The sequence below is a fragment of the Chelmon rostratus genome, chromosome 10 (assembly GCF_017976325.1).
Source record: "Chelmon rostratus isolate fCheRos1 chromosome 10, fCheRos1.pri, whole genome shotgun sequence".
Taxonomy (NCBI): domain Eukaryota; kingdom Metazoa; phylum Chordata; class Actinopteri; order Chaetodontiformes; family Chaetodontidae; genus Chelmon; species Chelmon rostratus.
In genome coordinates, this window is record NC_055667.1 from 25,297,497 (window position 1) to 25,309,940 (window position 12,444).

Sequence of the window (12,444 nt, forward strand, 5' to 3'; positions counted from 1 at the left end):
TTTTTTTTTTATCTCTGTACATCTTTATTGTACCCGCTACAAGTTCGCCACAGAGTCACAAACTTAACCTGATTATGAAAATAGGGATTTCTCATAGAGAACACAATACAGTCTACAAGAGACCAGTACAGTCCGCTACGAACAGTCCAATGGCTTACCCCGAGACGAGTTTGGAGTCCCAGGTGGAACAGGTGAAAAACATCCAGCACCTGGAGAACGACGAGACGGCAGAGACTCAGAGGAGACCTCAGATGCAGGTGAACCAGCTGGAGCAGCAGCTGCAGGAGAGGGACGGCCAGATCCTGGTCCTCACAGAGGAGAAAGAGCATCTCTCTGAAATGCTCGCAGCGGCCACAGATGGCGCTGAAGTTCTCAAGACCAACTTCACAAAGGAGCTGGCTGAGAGGGAACAGAGCTGGGAGACCATCGTCCAGCAGGTGGAGGAACTGGAAGAGCTCTATCTGAAAAGGAAGGAGACAGAGACAACGAGGAAAAGTTTGTATGAGATCATTTCATTTTTATTTTATTTTATTATCAATTCTTTATTATTCATCTGTAATCATCTCATCTCCTACCCTCAGTCTGGAAACCAGCGATGTCGTGAAATACCAAATAAAAATGAGCAACAATCTAAGCAGGAAATTGTAAGGATGCAATTATACAGCCCAACATAGCAGCAGCCAGGATTTTAGGTTGGATATTTATCTGATGACATAAAAAGATGTTTTCCTTGACAGTTAAATCTGTAACCACTGGTCAGCTCCAGATCTTCTATCCTTATTAATCCTGGTTCAATAATCAATATATTAGGCAAGTATTAGGCTTAAAGACATGATTTTGATGTTTGAGGTGTGTTCCCAGCTGCAGATCCTCCTGTAGTGCAAGTAGTGCAGCCAGATTGAAAACATTTGACTGGATGCAAAGAAAATTCAGATTTTGACAAAAGCAAATTTGTTAATGTCACTGTTGATTAAACAGCTTTACAATTCTGGAAATTCTAGTTTTAAGCATAAAGTCACCAGAACCAGCTATGAAATCAAGTTATAATATCTTATTAACACACAAAAAAAACTTGAAGCAAGTAAAACTGCCTGGTAGGAAGATATACAGGTTTCACTTTCTGCAGTGGAAAAAAAAAAAAACACAAAACGAGCCAAACACAAGGTCAGAAAACCACATTCACACAGCAGCAACCTGCAGCAGCAACATGACACCAAAAAACAAAAAAACAAACAGCAACAATGAAACAGCATCCGGGAGACATTCATGACTTTAAGCTTTAAAATGGCCAATCACAGAGAAGGTCACAGTTCACAGCTCACGGCCGGTTCATTCAGTGTCCTCCCGCTCTCCGTCACCTCGGGCTCTGTTTTAATGCAGCCAAATTCACAAATAACATCACTCTGATGTTGCTGATTCATCATCATTTTATAATCGAACAAAAACTCGACATAAATCCAGGTTAAAGACCACAGCTGCTCGTGCTTTTGCAGACATGCACAGATTCTGTGAATCTGCAGAGATTCAGCGCTGACATAACGTGCAAAAATTTTACAAATCTTTACATTCACAGACTTAAATTTTTCATGTCGCTGTGTAAAGGATTGAGCTCATCAGACGGCCGATCGGCAGCTGATGTCTCTGTTCTCGTCCTGCCAGCTGCCCTGGGTGCTGCTGGGAGCCTCCATCACCGGTCTGCTGCTGCTGCTGCTACAACCGCCAGCACCACGCTGTGAGATATCAGTAACCTCTGCTGCATGGAGTGCCTGCTGCTACTGTACAGCATCCCAGAGGCTGCAAGCAGGAGTTCCCCTGGTTTACTGTAGCCCACTGCATGACCAGCACTGAGCTCTGTTGTTATCAGTGGCGTGCACGGACTTTTTGATAGGCAGGGGCGAAAAGGAAAAAAAGGGCACATATAGCACCACTGAAGAGGGCACTTTAGCACGCGTTTTGGCTCCCAGGGGGCACTTTAACACACGTTTTGGCTCCCAAGAGGGCACTTTAACACACGTTTTGGCTCCCAGGGGGCACTTTAGCGCATGTTTTGGCTCCCACGGGGCACTTTAGCGCGTGTTTTGGCTCCCAGGGGGCACTTTAGCACGCGTTTCGGTATCCAAGAGGGCACTTTAGTGCGTGTTTTGGCTCCCACAGGGCACTTTAGCGCGTGTTTTGGCTCCCAGGGGGCACTTTAGCACGCGTTTTGGCATCCAAGAGGGCACTTTAGTGCGTGTTTTGGCTCCCAGGGGGCACTTTAGCACGCGTTTTGGTGTCCAAGAGGGCACTTTAGCACGCGTTTTGGCATCCAAGAGGGCACTTTATTGCGTGTTTTGGAGTCCAAGAGGGCACTTTAGCACACGTTTTGGAGTCCAAGAGGGCGCTTTAGTGCAAGTTTTGGCTCCCAGGGGGCACTTTAGCACGCCGTTTGGAGTCCAAGAGGGCACTTCAGAGCGTGTTTTGGCTCACAGGGGGCACTTTAGCGCGTGTTTTGGCCCCCAAGAGGGCACTTTAGCATGCGTTTTGGAGTCCAGGGGGGCACTTGAGTGCGTGTTTTGGCTCCCACAGGGCACTTTAGCGCGTGTTTTGGCTCCCAGGGGGCACTTTAGCACGCGTTTTGGCATACAAGAGGGCACTTTAGTGCGTGTTTTGGCTCCCAGGGGGCACTTTAGCACGCGTTTTGGTGTCCAAGAGGGCACTTTAGCACGCGTTTTGGAGTCCAAGAGGGCACTTTAGCACACGTTTTGGAGTCCAAGAGGGCGCTTTAGTGCAAGTTTTGGCTCCCAGGGGGCACTTTAGCACGCCGTTTGGAGTCCAAGAGGGCACTTCAGAGCGTGTTTTGGCTCACAGGGGGCACTTTAGCGCGTGTTTTGGCCCCCAAGAGGGCACTTTAGCATGCGTTTTGGAGTCCAGGAGGGCACTTGAGTGCGCGTTTTTCAAAAACTGGGCCCCCCTGTGCACGCCACTGGTTGTTATAGTAGCTGTAATCCTCAGATCGTGCAATTAAAAAAATGTCATTGTGAGCTGTGAGGATAGCTATCAATCAGCGAGGCTGTGTCTCTGCTGCACACATTTTAAGAGGCGGCAGGACATGTGAGAAAGAAAGGTGTTCAGATGTTTGTCTTTTGGACTGCTGATCCGCTCACTGTTCATGTACATGAGCTATTTTAAAATGATGTGAAGGTGGTAGCATTTCAAGAGCAACTGACTGTGGGGACTAATGCAATGCATGAGTGTTGTTTAATGTATTTAAAGAAATGATAACTCCTGAATCCAATCAGTCACCATGGATGCAGTCAGCTGTGCATAATAAAACGCATCGGCTTTCCTATTGCAGCCCAGCGTTCATGTTAAATGATGTTTTGACAACACGTCATTGATCTGCTGAGTCCTCTGACAGGTGACACCGTTCTTTACTCCTCACCTCACACACCTTTAAACTTCCTCGCACTGCAGAAGCCGGAACCAGAGAATAATTAGCCTCTTTAAAGTGAAGGATAATTTGAACAATTAATCAGTTAATCAAAATAGTTGGTGATGTATGCTGGTATGTGTGTATTTTTAAATCAACTGTATCTGTGAACATTAACACCTGTGTCGTGCGTTCAGGTGCCTCGTGCCCTCCTGTGGTCGCTGGCGATCATTGGCTCGGACATGCAGGAGGTCATCGGCTTCCTTTCTTACAATCAATATGCAGTTATTAGGAAGTTATTGAGTGGAAACGCTTCATTAGTGGTTTGTCTTCCTCTTCTTGGACAAATATGGTAGGTTGTCGGTTACATCATCTTCGGATGACAGTGAAATACATCACTATGACAACAAGACGTGAAGCATCCTCACTTGTTTCTCTGCAGGCCTGAGGAAACTGGAGGCCTTATTTGGTTGGTGGATATGAGGTACAAACATTTTAATATCTGCAGCCCTGACTGAGTGTCGATGTTTGTCCCTCCCACCTTCCCTTTAACGACCAACTGAGCAGGCCTAAACCGATCAACTGCATTGATTATGTCGGTGATGCTCACAGTCAAAACAACACAGTTTGACAGATCCTGAATTTCACTCCTGAAGGACACTCAGAGACCACAGACCTCCACCGAGGCCGGTTCTCTTCTGTGGTATGCAAATCTGCAAGCACAGACCCTACATATGTCTGAAAATATTTCCAAAACATGAGAATTATGTCAAAATATGGTTGAGCCCAGCTGAAGCCTCCTGATTTCACCTGTGCATTTATTACTTACTTCCAAATGGAAATATTTCACATGTTTAACATTAATTTGTGAAACCCAGGAGTAGCGTTTCCAACAGCCACGCTGCAGTTTGTGAAAAAGCATTTTACAGTTGTGGAGCCTCAGAGGATTACTGGTACCTGCTGGCTGTGTGTTTTCTCACTGTTGAACTTTACTACCATCTACTGGATTTAAAGGTGTACGACATTTGTTCCAACAAGGCCAAGTGCCCCGTCTGACTGTTAATGAAAGTGAAAAATAATTAGAGCATCCACCCCCGTGATTCGGATCAGCTCCCAGCATTTAATGAGCCCTTGAGCAGTGCTCCACTCTGCCACCAAGTCTCATGAAAACCAGTTTTTCTGTAATCCTGCTGACAAACAAAGCAACGAACCGGACTGAGAGCATGGCCTCTTTGGTGGAGGTGACAAGGAGAGACAAAGTGGATGGAGTTAACTTATTTTTGTTAATTTATAGTTGAAACCGTGATCATTATTCATCTGATTGGCTGGATGCTGATCATGTGGTAGCAGGTGCTGAACTGGTGTCATTTTGCTCTTCGCTGCATATCCAAACCTGCACTGATTCCTTATTGACTCCTTCTGCATTTCATAACTGTCTGCCAGTATGTGACGGTGAGTCAAGGCCAAGGCGAGCTGCCAAGGGGGATGTTCGTGCCGTACTGCGAGGGCTTTGGGCCCGTTCAGCTGGGTCAGGCCACCTCCACACCATCCCCTCTTCTTAACCAGCTGCATGAAACTGTATCAGCGAGAGGCCAACACATATGTCTTCACTGAATCGTGTATTTGTGGTGGCTGTTTTCGCCAAGGCTTTCCACGGACGCACAAACAAAGAGGTGGTGAGTATATCTCTGCAGACGCTCTTAATCTGACAAGAGAAATGTGTGTTTTGTTTGGCTGCTGTGCTGCAGATGTGTATATTCTTTTATTCCAGCACACTGTCCACAATGAAACAGGAAGTCCTCATTCACATCTGTTCCCTCTGAACAATGAAACCCTAGAGGTGGAGATCTACAAAGGGGCAAGTTTGAAGCTGTTACTGGAGCTCTGTCCTTAACGAGGGGTAAGTTCAGCTCAGCATGCTAGCTTTAGCTCCTAAGGTTAAGTTTTGTTGATATCAATTTAATCAATCGGTTTCATTCCTGGTTGATTTGGCAGCACCAGTAACTACTGGTGGTTTAATACTGCAGATCACATAATCCTGAGGCAGCAAAACAAACTATTGTCATATTGATAAGGACGTCAGGCAATAATTTGTCTGATCTGATCTAATCTGATTTCAGGACACAGTGGGGCTGAGAGGAGTTTATTACCTGGCTGAGAAGTTGGAGGTGTGCAGCCCTGCAGCTCACTGTGGCTCCTTCTCGTTCCAGTAATCGCTGCAATACCTCAAACCGATCTGCTGTCAAAACATGCAGAAAATGACCTTTGTCTTGTTTTGCAGATGCATTTTTGATGAATGATAGCAGTAAGTGTTGCAATTCATGTGACTACTTCATAATAAAAGTCAACTTGTGTTTACGTTGCATGCTTTTATTGTGAAGCTGCAGCAGTACAGATAGTTTGGTTTGCATTAGCAGCAACTTAACACAGCATTGAACATTAATGTTTAGCCAGGTTGTACTATTACAATACTTTCATCAGTGGGCCACAGGCTCGGTCACCACTGTGTTACTGCGTTTGGCTATAGATAGTGACTTAACTGACTTCTTTGAGATCGTAGCTTTAATTAATTTATAGGGGATCTCCAGCTATTAAGTCCTGGATGTGTGATAGTTTGAATACTTTTACTCTCTCGTGTAGATTAAGACCAAAAATCTCTGGAAATAATAAAAATGTTATATATTAATAGTTAGTTTCCTTTAATCTCTGTTTTGCTCCCCAGTCTTATCTTTTTAAACGCTCCACTATGTTCACCAGCTCGTTGCTCACTGTGTCTACCTGCCGTTTGATGCTGAGCAGGAAGTGCACCTGCCAAAACAATGAGCTAAAAGATGCTAAAACGCTCTGTAGAGTCAATTCTCCGTCAGGTTTTCAGTATGAGCGACCCCCTTTCACACTGTGCAGTCATTTCATCCTCTCTTCATATTCAAATAGATTTCCTGTTTATCCTGTTTTTATTGAAGCACTGAACGACTGAGCTTGTTTTCTGCTGAATGTGACGCTGTTGAGGTTTCGTTGACCCACCCCTCTGTCTGATGCAGGAAGCGGTGCTGGGCTGCTTCTTCGGCCCAGCGGCTCTCTACATCTGGGCCGTGGGGATCCTTGCAGCTGGTCAGAGCTCCACCATGACTGGAACGTACGGTCAGTTTTTCATGGAGGTCAGTGGAGGAGAAATCAGCCAGAAATCACAGAAAAAAAAATGTTGGCTGTGTCCTTCATCCTCATCACAATCACACATCAGTCAGTTGTTTTACTGACACTTTGCTTCAGTTGGGGCCTAATTTTGGTGCAGAATGAGGCTTTATTTATTTAAGTGAGCACTGTTTGCTTGCTGAAACCATCATAAGCAAGTGCATCTTTCTTGTAAATGTCACCGGCTGATGTGTTTTCCTGCCCTCGGGGCTTCTTGACCCTGCACTGGGTGTCGTTGAGCTGTTCCCTGGCCGTCGCTCCCACCCTGCTGGTTGCCATCTTCCAGGACTCGCAGCATCTGACAGACGCGGACGACTTCCTCAACGTGCTGCAGAGCGTGCAGGTCAGACGTCCGGTTCACTGACAGCTTCATCCAAGCGTTCACCAGCATCTCTCCACCTGAGCCTGTCTTATCACCTGTGAGATTCCCTTTATCTCATAGCGCTTTATCTGTGAGATGCTTTTAAATTCATTCTCATAACCTGCAACACAAAAACAAGGACATCAATAGAATTAAAATATATAAGATGGTCAGATTGAGCTCCAGTAGCGAGCTTCATTTTGCAAACAGTTGTAAATTGGTAAAATAACCAAGTTCTTAATCTCACAGTCTAATCAATCTTTTTGATGTTTTTTTATCTAATATCTCATATTTATTAGCTCAGAGCAATGCACCAAACATAAAGGAGACACATATTACATATTGAGCGATAAAAGAAACAAAGGAGGAAGCACTGCTTGTTTCTGACAGCGATGTAGAAAAGCAGGTGATCCTGATGCACAGGAAGGAAAACACAAGAGAAGGAACAAATTCCCCCAAAACATGACAGCGTGTTGCTTTGTTAAAGTACAAAAGTCAAAAAGTTCAAATGATCATCAGCTACGTAATTAAAAACAACACAAACAATCAAAGACACCTGACAAGTGAAGACTTTAATCACAATATTTAATCACACAGGTGAGAATTTTTCTTCACATTGAATGGATGAACACTATTGTCTCAGTAAAAAGAAGACATATGTTTAACATGTGGGCATGTTTTCTCTCTTAGAATACTACAAAACAAATGCAAGTAATTGACCGTGACTAAGAAAAAAAAAGGAAAGTAAGAATGTCAGAATATAATTCTAGTAATTGGAAGGGTGCAAGACTTTATAATGTGTAAATGTTGGACATTATATTGAATTCATCAAAAATTTTGAGTTTGTATTAACTGGGGAACGAGGGAAATAAAAGATAAAGGCTTGTCCCAAACTGAGATAAATAAAAGCCACTGTTTGATCATTTATGGCACCTTCTACCTTGCCACTTATTTCTCATTAAATGGACTTTAATCTAACACATATTCATTCTTTTACTTTTACTTCTCTCACAGTTGCCATTCGCCTTCATTCCAGTCCTCACGTTCACAAGTTTACACTCTCTCATGATGAGTTTGCCAATGGACTGTGAGTTCATCTAGACTAATAATCCAGACTGTTGTTGTTTCTCTGTTTGTCCCGCAGGGTGTTAAAGATCGGAGGAGGGCTGGTTGATTTTGCTCATTTGCCATCAACATGTACTTGGTCGTGGTATTGAGGCTGCACTCAGCAGCGTGTGGCTGTATGTGCTGGCAGCGTTCCTTTCCATAGCATACCTGACATTTGTGGGATATTTGGTAGGTAACATCAGACCGTGGGGGCAGCACAGTCTCTACTGTGAGTGAACTTGTGAACTTCCAGCAACTTAATCTTCAGATACTCTGGCATTTAGCAGTCTAAACTTTACAGCGATGCTGCAAAATCATGATCGTAAGCTCTCTAAAATATGTAGTTTACTCACAAAAGCAGAGAATCCTGTCTGATCTACAAACACTTACAGGGGTTACCTGTTAGCTGTTAGCTGCCTGTTAGCCTGTCGTCTGATCCAGATAGATGGAAAAATGTAAAACCTCCTTTCTCGCGCCAGGTGGTAAAAGATGTTTTCATGCTAAGCTAGAGAAAAATCTAATTTACAGTAATTGGAAAATCTGATGATTTTAGAGGGATAAGAACATCATTTTGAACATCATGAAAACAAATTGGACCTGAGATGTTTAGTCATTTAAGTGATTGGCCAACTGACAGAAAATTAATCAATCAAGCAATTTTGATGATTGATTATTGGTTCAAATCGCTTTTCAAGCAAAAATGTCAATATTTGCTGGTTTTCTAGCTTTGGGTTTTTGGACTTTTGGTTGGATGAAGCAGCTTTGGGGTGGTTATGTTAAGTTAAGTTATGTAGGACATTTTTCACTACTTTTGGATGTTTTATAGAACGATTAAACAATTAAACGATTAATCTAAAAAACGCATGTTTTTAATTGATAATAAAAACTGTCATCAGTTGCAGCCCTTAATTGGAGAGACTAATAGCACCAGTTATGTGCAGATATTTAAGATCTTGTGAAATAGATGCATTAAAATATTCCTTCTATATTTATGAGTAATTTTGATTTCTTTTTATATTATAATTGTTGTGGTTTATTATTTTAGATTTTGAATGTATTGGTAGAGTGGGAGGAATGGGGCATATTTCTTTAATTTAGGCTAGAAAGTCACATCACACAGCAGCATAATTCACCATTTAATGTTGCACCTTATGCTGAATATGTGATTATCGTCTGATACAGAAATCACCGGATTCATTGTTAGTCTGTCTGTGCTGCATGCGTGGTTTTGTCTGATAGTTCTGGGAGTTTCCTGCCTCGATCTGCTCACCAAGAGAGGCAACGACACGACTGTCCCGATGGAGCAGCAGCCGTAGTTCAACACCTGAATTAAATGTGTTGAGCAGTTGCAGCCGTGGATACCCTGACCAACCTCTTTTTTTCTTTTTTAGTCACACCCTAATTACTGATTATACAGAACAGTTAATAGAGTTTTGCCATGTTGACAGGTTTACAGGTGTGAATGAGGATTTTACAAGTTAATTTCAAAGGATACAGGACACACAATACAAAAGATTGGATTAAATTTAAGACCTTTTTAAAACCACTGAGATCCCAATTTAATACCATCAACGAAAGTATGAAAGTATGATGGAAAACTAGTCGAGACAATATGGCCTAGAAGTCTTTATCATCATGTCATATTTTAAATTGAACACTGACTGAAAGGTTCAAGCAGCCTCCTGCGGCTGTCTCGCACCTTATAAATGTGAAACATCTCCCTCCAGCCCACAAGAGGAAATGTTTCAAATAAATTAAAGTAAGACATCTTAAAACTCTCGGAGGCCTTTTTCGAGGAAACTGAACTCAATGTTTTTGCAGATACTCTGCTGTCTCTGCGCAGCTCCTCTTTTGGCCACAGGGGGGCGGTCCAGGCCACAAAAGAGCCTCCTCAGATACAGTAACCGTCTGACCACCAGAGCTGTGCAGCACAACACATTAAATGACATGGTGTGTTACATCATGTTGAGTGCGTTGTTACGGCTGCACAGGAACAGCATTACTGTAAGAAACAAAGCTAGTAAACTGAGTGGCAGTGACAGGGTTTGACTGGAACATGTGAGTGTGTACGTTCAGATGTGGCTGGTGTTTGACATGCCTGTGGTGGTGGGATGTCTGGAGAGCTGCAACTATTGTGTAACTGCAAGCAAGCACTGCTGGTTTCGGTGTTGCACGAATTCCAGCCCTGAAGTGCTTCGGCGTTCGCAAGTCGAGGAGAGGCGGATGGACAGGTTTTTCTTTGCATTGTGGCGGGGAACTTTTTTTTTTCCCCCTGTCATGGAGGGAGAGTTATGTAAGAGGGGAGAGTCTTCCCACCGCCCCTCTCTGTTTTTGTTTTTCTCAATGAGCCAATGTCTCCCTGCCTAGGCCTCACAGCCTGTCCAGTAGGCCCCTTTCCTGGAAACATAGCCTAGCAGAGGCCACTCAGGGGCAGGCCTGCGAGGTGGGAGGGGAGGGGAGGGGAGGGGAGGGGAGAGGAGGGGGGGGCTCTTCCAGCAAATCACATGATTGTAGACCCTTCAGTCCCAGCCCTACATGAGGCTCAGATGCTGCAAGCACATTTCAACAGCTAGTTTGTCATCAACATGATTGGATGTAGCTAATGCATGGCAGAGTGCATGAGGCTGTAAGAAGACGCTGTGGATTCCCAGGTGTGAAATGTAGAAATAGAACCACAACGCCTGATGGATGGAAGGAATGTGTGTGTGTGTGTGTGTGTGTGTGTGTGTGTGTGTGTGTGTAAGAGGTTAATGTGATTGTTTTTTTTTGGACATTAATGTCAACATTACAACAGAGTTTTACTATGCAGTATTTCTTAATGAAGAGTGTTGTGCAGAATATTTATCGAATCTTTCCTCGTTAATAAGATCTGAGCCGTTTTAACAGTGTTTGCATAATTGCTGTGTCAGTGGACGACGTGTAACAGATTAACAGAGAGGTTGCTGATTTATTTTGGCGAAAGATATCCTTGATTGATTGATTTGTTGTAGCACAGAGCACCATGTTGTTTGATTACTGTGGCTCACCAGAACTGACTGATCTTATGAGTTGTAAATATAAAAAAAAAAGCACTCAGTGTGTTATTGGATTGTACACAAACACAATAAACCACAACATCAGATTACAGGAATTGTATGCCAGGATTATTTAAGACTAATTTGTTTATGTTATGTGTTCTTCTCATGTCTTTTCCCTCCACTCACAGTGATATAGCAAAGACAAATTTCAGGCTTCAGGTTTGAAATGTGCTGCACTTGTGATTTATTTCTCCTGTCACCTCGGGTTGTTTTTACGTGCCTGCGCTTCAGTTCTGTCGGCCGATGAAAGACGGATGTAGCTTCACCTTGTATCTGATGTTTGAAGCCACATGTTCTGGACATATTTTCCAGGGGTGCAACTGCAGCACCCTCAACACTCAGCCCAGGGCCTCGACACCAGTTGGCCCCTTTGCTCTTTCTATCTGTCTGTCTTCTCGGAGGAATGCATGTGCAGCGTTACCAGAAGAAGAGGGCCAGACGCATCAGAGAGCCGGCAAAGATAATGAATTTCAAGTTGATTTAGTAAACAGTGGCATCAGCTGGAAACTGCATGACATTCTCCAGCTGTGCGGTCCATACTTACTCTGCATATATTTTTACACAGATCTGTCAGTGCTGCCTTAAAATGTCCGACACCAGGAATGCTAACAGCGGGGCCATTCTTGTTTATGTCTTGCATTGTGGCCACTGTGGGCACTGGCGGAGCTTGTGGTGTAATGGGTCCACATGTGTTTGGAATGGGTGGACTGAGTATTTCAACTGTGCAGTTATTCCTTTATTAACACGTTTAGTTTATTGTTTCTGTTTTCTTCAGCTAATTAGTTTTACAGATGTGTGCAGCTCTCTGCATCCTTTATGTGTTTTTTAAGGTGATTAAATGCCGTTGCTAAATTCCACATCGCAGTTGCTCACTGTGCGTTGCAGCGAGACAATCACTGTGATTTACTCTGAGGTTTCTTAACTCAGAGGATAGGGAGGTGCTGCAAAGGCTCTCTGCTGTAAATATAGATATCTGGGGACCCTCTGGTTGACCGCATTGCCTAACTTGATGTCAAAAGCACTTCCATTTATTTGAACAAGGTAAAATAAATGTGTCCTCATGGGTAGTGAGAACGTATTATAAAACACACAGGATTTGTCTTTAGCTCAGAACAACTTATTTTAATTAATAACAATAAAAACAGCAACCTGCTTATGTTTTTTTGTTTTTTCATTGCTGGATTTAGACCTAAATAACTACTAATTTAAGTCCAAACACAGTTGGTAAAGTGTTGCGATACTTTCATATGATGCAACCGTCATGTAATGTTTACACCCGGCGTTCTCGTGGTAAAATA

General features: G+C 43.4%; 1 pseudogene; it reads left to right on the plus strand.

The window, feature by feature from the left end:
• Positions 1–149: 149 nt before the first annotated feature.
• Positions 150–9,385, plus strand: LOC121612226 (annotated as a pseudogene).
• Positions 9,386–12,444: the final 3,059 nt, after the last annotated feature.